This window comes from Dermochelys coriacea, chromosome 1, assembly GCF_009764565.3.
Source record: "Dermochelys coriacea isolate rDerCor1 chromosome 1, rDerCor1.pri.v4, whole genome shotgun sequence".
Classification (NCBI taxonomy): domain Eukaryota; kingdom Metazoa; phylum Chordata; order Testudines; family Dermochelyidae; genus Dermochelys; species Dermochelys coriacea.
Genome location: NC_050068.2, coordinates 142,112,928 through 142,129,154, shown reverse-complemented (window position 1 = coordinate 142,129,154; position 16,227 = coordinate 142,112,928).

Below are 16,227 nucleotides of genomic sequence, written 5' to 3'. Positions count from 1 at the left end.
AAGGAGTAAGTTAACGCTATTATACAATTACTGACTTAGGAATAGGAGTATAACAATATCAGATAACAAATAGGTGCAGTGAGCACTCTGAACTCTGAAAGCATTTAATACTTGCTAAATATTGGACTTTCAGTTTGTGAGTACGAGACCTCTCTAATCCCATATATGGGGTCTCACCTTTTGCATCCTTTCAGCCATTTAAAACCATTTAGATGAGTCATACATATCTCACTCAAGCAATCTTCTTGGTTTGTGGGTAAAAGCTGAACATAAGCTGTTTTCTCTGTAAAAGATCCTGTTTTTCATATGTGGAAGCTGTCACATCTGTCTTTGAAAAGGTCCATAATCCAGGGTTTTACAGAATTTGACTTGCATTTTCAGGCCTGTGTGAAGAGACTGCAGTTACTGTACAAGTTCCAAGAGCTGTATATAGAGCGTACACTTTCTTTTTGTAGCTATCTCTAGCATATAGAGAGACTTTGAATTTCACAGACTGCAGCAGTCTACCACATAAATATTTAAGTTGGATACAGATATTGTAGTATTTATTGAATATTATTTCTCAAATTTTTCAGCTGTTTTGCTATTTGATTTGTACACAAAAATGAATGAACAAAACATAAATCAGAGCAGCCTTAAGGTCTGGGAAATAAATTTAATGTTTTGTTGAATGCTGCAAAACTTGTGGGGAGAGATCTTTTGCAAGTGTTGCCAATTTACATCAGAGTTTTTTATTGATAATCATAAACTGTATGCATATCATTCAGCAAGGTACAGAACATAAATTGGCTTTTTTGGCCTGTTTATTTTTAAGGTGGGGGTAGAGGGAAACACAGGCTGTAAATATTTCATCATTAAGAGCATGCATTGTCACTTTTTCCTTTGCTGAGACATTGAAAAGTTGGATTGTTAAATCCTGAGAGTGAAAACTAAAATAAAATTATCTAAATTTATTCTGGGTAAGTTTGCCTGATCCTGCTCCCCCTGAAATGTCCACTAATAAACGGCCAACATTTTTAATTATATTCCATGTTTCACTCATGACTGGCTAGACACTGAAAAGGAAACTTAATGACATTTTGTGATAAAACTATAGTTTCATAAAGTCTGTTTCTCCTCCCTTCCCCCATATCACTCACCCAAATGTTATTTTCTCAGCCTGTTGATCCTGGCTTAGAACATATGTACGACTGCGGATCTCAGGGTCTTCTCTCCTATCCGATTCTGTTTAGTCTATATAGGGTATGTGTCATGGGCTCTCACTTACACTCTGATCTAACATTAATTTCCCCACTCTGAGCTGTTTGGGAAGTAATTGCCAAGGAAAATTGACAAACTTTTTTTTTTTCCTCCGTTTTCATCAAATCTTTCCATGGAAAATTCAAGCTTCTTGGCAAAAGAGCAAAAACCAAAGTACTTCAATTCAAAATGGTGCCACCATACTTCAGGGAAGTTGTAGTTCAGGTGCTTTATGCTCCCATTCTCCTATATAGGCCAGGCTGTCTGGCCAGACGACATCTTCCATGATGTCCCATAACCAGGGACTCTTGTGATAAACCCTCTACCATCACCAAGAGGGGAGACAGTGGTGCATCCTGGAAGATATTGTCTGGCCTGAGAACCTGGGCCCCAGAAGAGAATGGGAGCATAAAGCATCCCAACTACATTTCTCATGAGGTAACACAGCACCATGTTGAATTTAAAAAGTTTGTTTTCAGTTTTGGGGCATTAGGTTATTCATTACATGTATAATCATGTAATAAAGTCCATATTAGAAATGCATATGTGGAAGAGGGTAGTGTTAAGGTTGCCATAGAAATAAGTAATTGATTTACTGGATTTTGGGGGGGTTAAATCTTAAATTAACTGATATCAATTTTACATAAATATTTTTAGGGTTTGTTGGCTACACAAGCAACTTTGTGGCTGATGCAGAGTGAAGTACAATAGCATCATCTCCCTCAGCACCACTTAGCTGCCTGTTTGTATTCAGATTTGTCTCTGCTTTACCATTTTTAACAAAAAATTAGTCCCTCGGCCCGCGCCGCTTCCAGTAGCTCCCATTGGCCTGGATAAGCGAACTGCAGCCACTGGGAGCCGTGATCAGCCGAACCTGTGGACACGGCAGGTAAACAAACCGGCCTGGCCCGCCAAGGTCTATCCCTGCACAAGCAGTGGAACAAGTTTGAGAACCACTGCATTAGACTCAGACTTTAAAGCCAGAAGGGACCACCATGATCATTTTATCTGACCTCCTGCACATTGCAGGCCACAGAACCTCGCCCAACTACTCCTGTAACAGACCCATAACCTCTGGCTGAGTTACTGAAGTCCACATATTTATAGACTTCAAATTTGAAGTTTAAAGACTTCAAGTTACAGAGAATCAACCATTTACACTGGTTTAAACCAGCAAGTGACCCATATTCCATGCTGCAGAGGAAGTTCAAAAAATCCCCCGGGTCTCTGCCAATCTACTTGGGAGTGAAATTCTTTTCTGATCCCAAATATAGCAATCAATTGGACCCTGAGCATTTTAGCAAGATCCACCAGCCAAAAACCAGGAAAATTTTTGTAGTAACTCTCCCCCTTTAGTGTCCTATCACTGGCCATTGGGGATATTTATTACTAGCAGTTGCAGATCAGCTACATGTCATTGTAGGCAATCCCATAATACCATTCCCTCCATAAATTTACTAAGCTCAGTCTTGAAGCCAGCTAGGTTTTTTTGCCTCCACTGCTCCCCTTGGAAGGCTGTTCCAGAACTTCACTCCTCTGATGGTTAGATATCTTCATCTAACTTCAAGCCTAAACTTGTTGAAGGCCAGTTTATATCCATTTGTTCTTGTGTCCACACTGACACTTAACTCTTCTCCCTCCCTGGTATTAATAGCAAGCAATCAGATCTCCCCTCAGCTAAACAAGACAAGCTCTTTGAGTCTGATATCAAAGGTAGGTTTTCCATTCCTCTGATCATCCTAGTAGCCCTTTTCTGCATCTGTTTGAGTTTGAATTCATTTTTCTTAAATGTGGGAGACCAGAATTTCACACAGTATTCCAGATGATGTCTCACCAGTGCCTTGTATAATGGTATTAACACTTCCTTGTCTCTACTGGAAATACCTTACCTGATGCATCCTAGGATTGCATTAGTCTTTTTCATGACTGCATCACATTGGTGGCTCAGTCATCTGTTGATCAACCAATAACCAAGGCCTTCTTCCTCTTCTGTTGCTTCAAACTCCTAAAGCTCCGATTTATAGCAAACATTCTTGTTGTTAGTCCTGGAGTGCATGACTTTGCACTACTTCATCCCATTTCTACTAGTCCAGTTTTCAAGGTCCTCCAGTTCTTCTTGTAGGATATACCAGTCCTCCTCAATTTTAGCAATACCTCCCAACTTTGTCATCCACAAATTTTATTAGCACATTCCCACTTTTTGTGCCAAGGTCAGTAATAAAAATGTTAAATAAGATAGGTCCCAAGACTGATCCCTGAGAAACTCCATTAGGTACCTCCCTCCAGCCTGACAGTTCACTTTTAAGTATGACCCGTTTGTAATCTCCCCTTTAACCAATTGCTTATCCAGCTTTCGGTTCTCATATTAATCCCCGTCTTCTCCAATTTAACTAATGTCCCACGTGGAACTGTATCAAATGCCTTCAATCCAGGTAGATTAGATCTACTGCATTTTCTTTGTCTAAAAAATCAGATATCTTAAAGAAAAGAAATCAAGTTTGTCTGTCGTGATCTACCTTTTGTAAAACCATTTTGAATTTTATCCCAAGTACCACTTACCTCTGTCCTTAACTACTTACTCTTTCAAAATTTGTTCTAAGACCTTGCATACAATTGAGGTGAAACTAACAGGCCTGGTAGTTTCCCAGATCATTTTTTCCCCTTTCTTAAAAATAGTTAATATATTAGCAATCCTGCAGTCACAGGCTACAACCCCGAGTTTAAAGATTCATTAAAAACCCTTACTATTGAGCTCGGAATTTCATGAGCCAGTTCCTTTAATATTCTTGGATGGAGGTTATATAGGCCCCCCATTTAGTCCCATTAATCTGTTTGAGTTTGACTTGACCTCAGATGTGGTAACTTCTACTTCCATATCCTCATTTCCATTAGCCACCCTGCCACTACCCCTAAGCTCCTCATTACCCTTATTAAAAACTGAGGCAAAGTATTTGTTTACATGTTGGGACATGCCTAGATTATCTTTAATCTCCACTCCATCCTCAGTGTTTAGTGGTTCCATTTCTTCTTTCCTTATTTTCTTTTTATTTATATGATGATAGAACCTTTTTTTTTTGTATTAATTTCAATTTCAAGGTCCAATTCTGCTTGGCTTTTGGCAGTTCTCACTTTATCCTTACACTTTCTGACCTACAAGAGGTAGCTTTCTTTGTGGATCCATCCCATCTTCCATTCCCTGTAGGATTTCTGTTTTCTCAATTACCTCCTTGAGATGCTTGCTCATCCAGGTTGATCTGCAACCCTTCCCTATTAATTTCTTCCCCTTGCTTAGGATGCAGGTTTAAGATAGCTTCTGCAACTTCGATGTAAAGTAATCCCAAGCCTCCTCTACATTCAGACCCTTGAGTTCTTCCATCCAGTTCACTTCCCTAATTTCCTTATTTTTTGAAGTTTGCCCTTTCAAAATAAAGCACATTTGTTGCATATTTTATTTTTTTCCATTTAGTTTAAAGTGAATCAGCTCATGATTACTTGAACCAAGGTTGTCCCCTACAACCTGTTCTTCTGTGAAGTCCTCACTACTCACCATTACCAAATTTAAAATGGCAACACCTCTGGTAGGTTTGGTGACTATTTGAAAAAAAATGCCAACTATAATGTCCAAGAAAATCTGGCCCATACTGTTGTTAGTAGCACTTGTCCTCCAGTCTTTATTTGGGAAATTAAAGTCTCCCATAATCACACAATTCCTAGTAGTTTTGATTTCATGACTTATAATTTCTTTACAGTCTATCTCATCATTAACAAACAATGCTACTTAACTACCTTTATCTTTATTTTGTCTTTCCTGAACAGCACATATCCTTCAATTCCTGTAATCTAGTAATGATGACTACTATTCCATGTTTCTGTTATCCCTAATATATCTGATTTCATTTCCTGCACCAGTAGTTCTCATTCCTCCATTTTGTTACCCATGCTCGTTGCACTCGTGTATAGACATCTGCTTGGCTTCACCCAGATTCCTCATCTGATCAAGTACAGTAAGTCTATTGCCAGTATCACCTACCTGACTGTTAGTGGGAATACCAATGAAGCTATCTTTCCTCTGAATGTCCATTCTCCTACTCACCCCTTTTACTTGCTCCATTGCTATATTCTCTTTCTTGATTTTCCTCTCTCTCAGTGTTAGAATCAGGCATGGAGATTACATGAGCATCTCCTAACAGTCTCTGAGTCCCTAGTTTTAAGCTCTTTTAATCAATTGAGTCAACCTCCATCCCAGGAATCCATTTCCCTCCCTTCTCAGCTTCTCAGGTGCAGTCCATCCCATGAGAACAGTCCATCTGTCCATGAATGCCTCCCAGGGGTTGAACATTCCAAAGCCCTCCTTATAACACCACTGCCCGAGTCATCTGTTGATCATGATAATTTTGTCTCACTTTTTCTATCCTAGGGACAAGTAGAATCCCACTGAAAATAACCTGAGCTTCCATTTATTTAGGCATCTTCCCCAGCCTGGCTTAGTCTCCTTTGATGTCTTTCATTGAGCATCTAGCTGTATCATTTGTTCCCATATGAAGGAAAATCCATGGATTCTTTCCTTATCCCATTTAGATCAGTTTTACATCCTGTATCTAAGATCCCAGCAAAGACAGCACACCCGTCTGTTCTCCAGATTAGCTCTGGTGACAGGACTTTCTGTCCCAAAGGGAGTCCCCCCCCATATAGACCTGCCTCTTCCTGGTGTTGGTGTGATTCTTCAGCTTTCTTCCTGTTCTTTCTGTCTACAAGTCCCCTTGTCTTTTGTTCCCTCTTGCAGTTTTCTGCAAGTCATCCTCTGTATCTTCCTGGGGCTCCAAACTCTGGTTATCTCCGGTGACTCATCCCCTCTTATAAGGCTAGCTGTTCTGCTCTTCTTCCTTGTCCTCCACCCTCTGTTACTGCCTGCTATGCCCCTTCTTCATTTTCCACCTCAACAGACCTGTTCCTGAGCTCTATTTCTCCTTCACTAGCCGGTCTTTTGCTCTGCCTGGTTCTTGAGGTCACATGCTACCACTGGTCACTTTCCTCATGCAGCAGTCTACCCTCACAGTTCTCCAGTCCAGCTGGCATCTGCTAGTCCTGACTTTTTCCCCTTCAGCCTCCTCTTCCCTTCCCTCCATCATCTGCTCAAATCCCCTTCAAATCTCAACCAGCGTTTCCACCTGCATCTCCAAGCCCCTGAGCTTCTCTGCCATCAGCTCTATCAGGCAGCATTTCATGCAAACAAAGCTCTTTTTGGGTACTCACTCCAGGATAATGTACATGCCACAGCTTTCACGTTCGGTCATCTTCATTATCTCTTCCATTCCTTGGGTCACTGCCACTGCTTCTTCTGTACCTGTCATAGCTTTCCTACCTAAGCTTCTGTCAAGGGGAAAAAAACCCACACCAAGACCAGAATGCCAAACACCACCTCCCCAAAACTCCCCCATTTTCAGCTCTGTGTGCTTGCTCCTGCTCCTGTGCCACTGGTTGGCGCTTTGTCACTTTTATAAGCCCTCTAATCAGAGAAGCCTTGCACCCTAATCAGGGCACTACTGTGATCAAAGGCTCTGCTTCTCTCATAGCACACCACCCCCTCCCAGCCTCTGCCAACTAGAAAAAACAAAAACCATGCAACATGCAAAAACGCACTCACTGCTCCCAAGGAACAGGAGCTTGCCTCCTTCCTTCTCCTCCAACAGAACTCCCACTCAGACGCCCCTATTTTCAGCTCTGTTTGTTAGCTTACACATCCAGGAATGAGAGCTATCCCTAAAGGGCCAGAGAGGAGTTTGGGGTGGGAGGGAGTAGGCCTGGGAGCTGCAGCATAGCTTCCCCAGTATTGTACACCCTGTACTTATGGGCCTCAGAGCTGCTGCAGATCTGTCTAACTTGCTAAATCGAACTCAGAGTAGGCAATTGGTTTCCTCCCAGTTCTGTGACTAATCAGCTGTTCTGGATTTATGTCTGATGCTGTGGATGAGGAAGCTTACTTATCATTTCTCTTATTGATAATCCCTGATGCAACATAAAACTGCTCAATTTTTTTTTTTGCCATGCTGCTTTATCAGTAAGGTTTAAGGGAAAATTTTTTAGGAGGGATTATGAGGAATATTAGCTCTATTGCTCACAGAGGGAAAAATTTGTTTCTTTCAATCCTTCAGGTTTGGTTATCCGCGTTAACGTGCCTTTAACGTTTTGTTTGTTTTTAATCCTTGCTATAGCTTCTTTGGCTTCAGCCTGTAGTTCTCTCTTCAAGAACTGCTCACCCTCCCTATTTTTCTTCTTCCCTCCTCACTAGGGGTGGGAGGACATTTCCTGCCCTCACAGCTCGTCTCAGAGCCTGGGCTGTATTGCCTTAGTTCAGCCCTATAAACATAGCCTGTTCTGGGCCTGTTCCAGTATTTGGGCTGGGTGAAACAAAACCCGTCCCTCACTGCAGAGGAGTTTCCTTTCTCTTTGTATTCTCCTCTTCCTGGAGGTGCTGCAGAGCTGGGACCACAAAGATGGTGGAGGGTTATCTTCCAGAAACCTCTGTGTCTGAACACAGAAGCTGCTATTGTATTGGCAACTCAAGGGACTTTGTGCCATGAGTTTTTTCAGGTACTTTGCTGTAGCTGTGCTGTATCTAAACTCCTGCTAGCAAGTGACTCTGAGATGGTGTTTAGCCCAGAAGATGTCATAGTGACTGACAGGCAAACTTTCCATTCCACCAGGAATCAGGAGAGCTTTTGCAGTAGTGGAAGCTAGAATTGATTTGGAATCAGAATTCTATTGTAAGCAGAGCCAAATTAAGGCATTCCAGGTCCTAGACACACCTGACATGGGCCCTCCTGTGGCTTTGTTCTATGCCCTCACTCATCTAACAAGGCCCCACCTCTGCTTGGCACTGCTGTACAGTTCAGCAGCATTATATAAATGGGGCAGTTCACTCTTCTCAGAGCTGTTTCAAGTTGTCACCAGACTCATGTCGGTGTATTGCTAAATCTTGTGACTTTATCATGAGATTGGTGATATTAGTTGGTTGTGTCTCCCCCACTCCTCCCCAGTGTCCCAGTTCTTGGAGTTAAATGATTTACATGATAATCTTACTTTTGTAACCCTTCTGCCAGGAGGAGTTGGCAGCAACACGGGCCAGGTTCAATGTCAAGTGGGTCCTCTTAACAATACAGAACAGAACTTGAGCCCCCACCCAATAATCTGGGAAAATTTAACACTATCCCTGGGTGCCTCTAAGAGGCAATACTTCCCCCATTGACAACACCGCATCTGTGTATAACAAAAGAGAACTTTTGTTAAAAGGGAAAGAGAACCAAGCATTCATTTGGGAAAACACCACAACCACATTCCAAAGCATGTGACCATAAGCAAACCTGACCCTACAGTGCACTGGGCAGTGTTCTTTGCCTCAGTTTCCCACCTTGTGGTGGAAAAGTGACAAACAAACTTCCCTGTAACACATCACCTCCCCCCGCATCCCACTCATAGTTGGCTGTGCTTGGTTATCAAAGACACAGACTTCAGAGGTGTATTCACAGGGGTTCACTTCCCATGCCAGAAAGGGATGGGGGTGCCGAGCAATATCACTGTGGTCACTGTGCCTCTCTGCAACTAGCTGTTAACTGCTGCTTCTGCTGCTTGGCCTGTAGTTCCTGAGCCTTAATATGGCCATGATAATAAAATTGGAGAGTGGGAGAAGGAGTTTCTTATCATAAAAATGTCTGTGGTTACTGCTAGTGAAGTGTAGAGTAGAATTTATTTTACAACATTTCAAGGAAATGAAGGAAGCCACTTGAGAATTGTAGTTGTTACAATGTAATTTTTTGAACAATTTGCAAGTACTGCATTGTAATTTCTCTGGAAGGATAGAAAGGTTTAATATCCACCTTCACAAAACTTACAATACTGTTATCCTTAAGATCTCTAGGGCAAAGGGACAGCTCAAATTGTTAGAGAAAATAAATAGAGTAAAAAGTTTTTCTTTGCTAAATGTAATGTACTGGCTAGCGTGTACAGTGATCATTATTATAGTTAGTTACTCACAAATATCACATTCATTTTTGAGATACTACAGTATTTCCTGTAGTTAAAATAAGATCTAAAGTAAAATCACATCCATGGTTACTATATAATTATCACAGCCTGGCCTGGTATCCCACTGTACAGACACCAGTGTGGTGTGAGTAGACCCAGTTGCTGGGTCTCATGTGCTTTTAAGCCAACTGGGTAGACCCTAGTCACTGTTCTAGTTCCAGATCTAAGGGGTACATTCCCAGGCTCAGACCTCTTGTGTGACACTCCTCTTTGGGACATGGGGCACCACTGCCCAGTTGCTGTAGAACTTGAAATCGGTGTCTGAGACCTCCCTCTCCTTCACTCACTTGCATGCTCCCCCAGTCAGAGTTCCACCTAAGCTGTTGCCTCTCTGGGCTTTTAATTTAATGCTGTTGGGGACAATGTGGAAAGTAAGCAAGGAACACAGGCTTAGCAACAGAATTTCTTAACCACCATGACTTTACAATTAAAGAATTCGAGTTACAGATCTTTGAAAACAAAAACTCCTGTGATGCACCCTTCTGTACCCTGATCTCAGCCCTTCTGGGAGTCTGAGGTTTGTGAGTACGTACAGTGGAGTTCCTCCTGTCCTCTCCTGCAAAACCTTCTTACATGTGGTGATGAGCAGCTCCCCCCATGCAGAGTAGAGCCCTGTTTTTAAGTAGATTCTCTCCTTTGTCTCTGAGCCATGTGCTCTACCTGACACGCATCAGCCACCTGCCTGTGGGCCGCTCTGTAGAAAAAACATTATTCCACGGTGGTGGATCTGCACTTGAGACACTATCAGAGTTGATGGCCCCATATTTCAGTTTGATGGCTTTGATGTGTAAAGTATCTCTCCTGGTCGGGGCAATTTTTTATAAGGAATTACCAATAGGATGCCCTCAGGCAAACTTAGATACATAGTGCAAAATGGAGTTCATAATTTGATACCGATTTATCCCACTCTGTCAGAAGAAGATCTTTTTAATGTTATATATATACACTACCCTCCAATGCAAGAAGCCTGCTCTACCACCTGTCAAACCCTAATACAAACATAGCAAAAAGAGATTCTTAGTGCCGCCCAGAGGATTCAGGGGACCTGGGTCAAAGCAATTTTGGGGGCCCCTTCCATAAAAAAAGTTGCAATACTATAGTATAGTATATTGCCCTGGGGACTGGGGAAAATTGCCCCACTTGCCCCCGCCCCCCGGGCAGCTCTGGAGATTCTTCTCTCTCCAGAGGTGGGCTTAGGACCTGTGCTCTATCCCGACCTGTGCTATGAAGTTCTGAATGGCTATGGTGTGGAGGGAAGCTGCAAAGCCTTAGGATCCGTCATGCCAGGCAATATTGTCACATTGGATCTTTCTCTCAGTGGAAGAGAAATAGGCTTAGCAAATGTTTGTTGGATGAAGTAAGCTTTGTGTAAGCCTGCTGTATTTTATCAAAATTTACAACATCCAATATAGTTAGCTTTTTGTAAAATCATTGGAACAAGAGTTAATGAGTTAATTACAGTGGATTCATTAGTTCAAATTGTCATCAGATACTTTAATTTCATGGAAATCTGACTACTGGCAAGTGTTAGGCAGACCTTTGCCTGATTTATCACCCTGCTTATAGTCAAACTGAATTTTTGCCTGATTGTCAGTTTTGGTTTTATATGCATCTATGAAAATGATCATTATGCTTTGAATAGGTCTCAAGTTTGCCAGTGATCATGCTGCAAGTGCTGTGTATGCCTGTTTATATTGTCTTTCAGCTCTTTTCCATAACAGTTGTCTGATGCGTCACCTGTACTGTCACAACTCTTCTCCTCAGATTTAGGGCTTGTGTGCAAGTACTACAGTGCACTCTATAGGGGTATGCAGTACTACATTAATGCACACTAGGGAGTTTCTAGTGCTCGCCAGTAGGGTCTATATGGGACAGTTTGTACAAAACACATTGGTGCACATTAGAATTCCACCCCTCTAGGGCGCTTTGCTGTACCATGTGGACAAGCCCTTACAGAGCTAGAAAACATCTGTGAAATGAATGAACATAAGAACATAAGAAGCTTCCATATCATAAACACCAATAATCTGTACCCTGTGTGAATCAGCTCATGCAATATAGCAAGCATTTTGCCACTAGAACAAAAGTTGAGTTATTTCCCTGAAGCTACCTGGTTTAGTTGAAATGGCCTTTGGGAAATTATCCTATTCAGCATGTTAGCTAAAGTTCTTGTGATATTCCAGTAAATGTATCAGTGATTTTTAATTTACAAACCCCCTGTGAGAGATTTTCAGAACTCCAAAAGGCAGTTAGGCACTCAAACATCCCAACTGTGAGTTGGAAAAATCTCTCCCTCAGTTAAAAGAGTTACGGTTAAAATTGTATCAGTGGAGTCCAGCTAACATGCAAATATTGAATTAACTTTTATTACAATTTTGCACCTTTTTAAGAAACAAAAATTCAAATGTTAGTGCCAAAAAATTTGAGGAATCCAGCCAGTTTTCCACTGCCATATAGTTAACACTTCATTACTCACTATCACCCCAGTTGATTTACACCAATCACCCAAAGTTAACTTTGCCCCCTAAAATTTGCAAAACTAAAAACAAGTAAAAAATAACAAGTTATCAGAACACCATAAAAACTGGATTTCCTGTTCAAAAGGTCCATTTCCAATATACTGGAAAACTAATGCATACTATAACATTACTCACTACAAAACAATTAATGTATTCACTTCTAATGGTGGGGTGCGTGTGTGTATGTATGTGGGGGGTAGGGAGGAATTTCAAAAATGCATGAGTTCATCTACTTTAAGAGATGTGGGATCAGGGTCCATATTTCTTTTGAAATCTTTACTACACATTTAATAAACTTAAACTCATCTGTATACAACCTCATCGTATTGTTATGGCTCCTATTGTTTCAGTTATCTTATTCCATAAAGGAGCATAACTGCTCTTTTATATTTATTCTAATTCCTGTTACTCCCACCAGCTTCAGTCAGGTTTCACCCAACCCTCAGAATAACAATATATAATTCAAATGTAGCTCTTAAAATTCCAAAGGGCGTGCAGTGCTTTGAGTCTATTTAATAATATATTGACTTGGTTGCCTGCTATTAGCACCAAGGTTAAAAATGTTTGCTCCAGGAATTCTGTGTCACTTAAACAACTAAAATATCAGGTTCAGAATTCAGAGTTTGCCAGGTACACAGTGCTAACCAGGTATCTTCCATCTGGGCTTGTGTCTCCTCTATCTGTTTCGCCAAAAAGTTAACAATTTCAGTTGGAGAAACAAAAACACAGAAGCCTAAATACCTTTGAGAATCTGGACCATAATATGCAACTTCCACTGATTTTAATACCAAATACCTTTTGAGGATTTGGGCCTACCTGTATACCACATCTCAGTTCAACAGGGAAGAGAAGCAAGTTCTCATCCTAGTGCCAAAAAAAGTAAAATAAAATACTTCTTCCATCAATAACCCTTCTGACAAATCCTCCTCCTGACATCCCTACCGGGTACTGGCTTCTTGGTGTGAGGGTTAGGGAAAATGCTGGTTGTTTTTGAGACTGTCCTAAAAATGTCTTTGGTAGATGTCTGGTGCTCTTTCCCTCCAGTGTGTTCAGAGGCAGCTGCCAGGCAGAGACATGTACACCCCAATTCAGAATGGCATTCTGGGTGGTGGTAGACATCCCTTCTGCCCACTGTGTAGCACAGAACCACATCTTACTAGTGCTGCTCCTTTCTGGGAACAGATACATGCCCCATAAATCACCAAAACTCCCATTGACTTGAATGAGGCCAGGATTTCTCTCCAGATCTCCCGACTCCTGGGGCAGTGCCTTTATCCACTGGACCTCACTGCCTTCAGTACACTTGAAAGGCCTAACACTTGAAAACACTTCAGGTCTGCTACTCAGAAATGTTGAGCACCCAAAACAAGAGAGGTGGGTTCTCTGCTCCTCAGAAAATCAGGCCCTAACATTGTAATGAATTGTTTGGAAGGGTTTAGTCTTTGATTTTAGCTAACTAATGTTATGGATTCTTCAACAATTGCTTATGAACAGTAAACACAACCTATGAACCAGCTGAGCACCAAACCGCACACATTCTCTGACATAATTCTTATTTAAAGGACACTTTCAAAAGCACAAAAGGCTGTTAGGGGCGTTATTCCCGCTAAAAAGTTGGGCACCTAACTGCCATTTGTGCCTTTGAAAATCTTCACCTTCAATACCAAGTTATTATGTGAAATATACGGCCTTTAGGCCATACAGGTAACATTTTTTTACACAAACATCTGGATTTTTATATATAATATCACACATATATCAGTATTGCCACCCCTAGCATTCAAAAATGAGTCATCTCCCCCAAAAATATAATAATAAATTGGATTTGTGATAGAGTGAACAAACCCTAAACTGTCCAGGAAAGGGTTGATGTGGGCTCAATCAGCCTTTCGGTGCTATATCAGCAATATGTGTCAGGCTTGGAGAGAGGGGTTAAAAGGGGAGGGCCCACCTCAGCTGACTGCTGGCTGGGAGGGAGGGAGGAGATCTCCAGCTCTGACTCTGTGAGAGAAGCCTGGTTGGAGCAAGAACTGACTAAAAATTGCTGCCTGCCAAAGTCTCCCTGAGAAAAGCTAAGCGTGATGCAGAACAGCTGTTTTGATTTGCTACCAGTGACTTGCCTATTGTTGCTGGGTAAGTCTGCTACTGGTCATGCTCTGTCTGAAGGGAGTGACAGCCAAATAAAACACTTCTGTCTCTTGCACTTGGCTGAGGAACTAGCTGTGGTTTGTTGCAAGCCCAGGAGTGATGCAGTAACGGTTCTCTTTATTTATCTTCTGTTTGGGAGCCTTTGGAAGATGCTTTTCTCTGCAAACTTTTCTCTTCATGCTTTTCTCTGCAAACATGAGGGTAGAAACTTGCTATTTAAAAAAACGAGATGTGAAGTTCTTACATTCACTTGACTCCTAGAGCTGGGGCTTAAGGAAAACAACAAATATTGTGGAACTTGTGATAAAATCATGAGTTGGCAATGCTGCTTATGTAGCCGTTTTTCTATCTCAGTAGATATCAAATAAATTATAGAACTCATTGTAATTAGCTATTTTTTATCATTATGACTTCTTGGAGGAGCAACCAACTCTATATTGCAAACAAATGGAGAATCAATCAACAAAGTTAGGAGTCATTATTTTGAAAGATTGATGAATGAGGAGTACCTGGAGGAACAAAGAACATGTATGTTGAACTGGGGCATGATAAGCTGCATACTGGAGGAGGAGTTTGAAGAGGCACATAGGAAAATGAAAAAGGAGAAAGCACTTTGGTCAGATGAATTATTTGTGAATGTTCTGAAGTCATTTGGAGAAGAATGCATCAAGTATCTTACAAGTTGTTCAATGATACTTTCAAGAAAGAGATGAATTGCATAAAAGTTTTATGATGTCAATTTTTAAACATAAAGGAGATATTACACTGTGTGCTAAGTATTGTCTAATAAAGCTGATACCATATGCTATGAAAATATGGGAGAAGATATTAAAAAGTGTCTGCATGGAACATTGACATTTGGAAGGGACAGTACGGATTCATGCTGAGAAGGAGCACAATTGATGCCATATTTGCGGTATGAATCCTTGTGGAGAAATTCAGAGAAAAGAGATGGCAATTGGGCAGGTCCTTGTGGACCTGAAGAAGGCTTATGATTGTGAACCAAGAGAACTTGTTCGGTGGAGTTTGTGATGGAGAGGTGTCAGAAAGGTATCTCCATCTTATCCAGGATATGTATGATAGACGGACTACCACGGTCAAAAGTAAATGAGGCTACATCACAGAAGTTCCAAAAAATGTTGACTCTGTGCTGATCCCTGATGCTGGCCTGTTTTTGTTTGTTATGGATGTGATACGGGAGCCACCTTGGAACATGCTGTTTGCTGATGACTTAATGATATGTGGGAAGACTGTGAGACTCTGCAAGCCAACTTTGAACAGAGGCAATGTAGTCTTGAGTGGGCTGGTCTTAGACTAAACGTTGGTAAGACCAAGGCTAAGATAACTGAGGAAGGAGGATTCACCATAAAGGATAACACAGACAAAGAGCTTAAAAGGGTGAAAGAATTTTAAATACCTAGGATCAATGGTTACTGACATGGATACCCTACTGAGTGATACCTGGCATTGTACTGAACCTGCTTGAAGAAAACAATGGGAGCTGATCCCAGTTCTCCATGACAAAAAAGGCCAATACATTTAAAAGATAGAATGTATAAAACTGTAATTAGACCCATATCAGTGTATGGAACAGAAACTTGGCCAGTCACAAGAAAATAAATCTGTATGCTCTCCGCCATGGAAATTAATATCTTGAGATGGTCAAATAGTTGGACACTCTATGATAGGAAATTTATAAAGGGCCTTACGCACATTGCTCCAATTGAAGACAAGCTGAGGAAGGCTAAACTATGTGCATATTGTCATACCCAATGGAAATCTGAGAGTTCTATTGGTCGGATGGCTCTTGCAATGATTGTGGACTGAAGATGACCCGGGGGAAACTAAAGATTCAGTATGCAGACCAGAGCTAGAGTACTCAGAGACAACAATCTACATGGTAGCCTGGTATCTGATCTTGAGTATTGGAAGAAAGCTGTAAAAGTTGTCAAAACTAAACCCAGGGTTGTGAGTTCAATCCTGGAGAGGGCCATTTAGGGATCTGAGGCAAAAAATGGGGATTGGTCCTGCTTTGAGCAGGGGGTTTGACTAGATGACTTCCTGAGGTCCCTTCCAACCCTGATGTTCTAAGATTACTTGCTTTTTGGTCTCCCTCTGCTGTCTAGGCCAGCAAGAAAAATGACATTAGCTTTTTAGTCATCAGCCATGATAAAAACAGCAGAAGCAGAAATTATGCTTATCTTGTATATTTTCTTGAACATTTTTCAAGGCTGCTCCA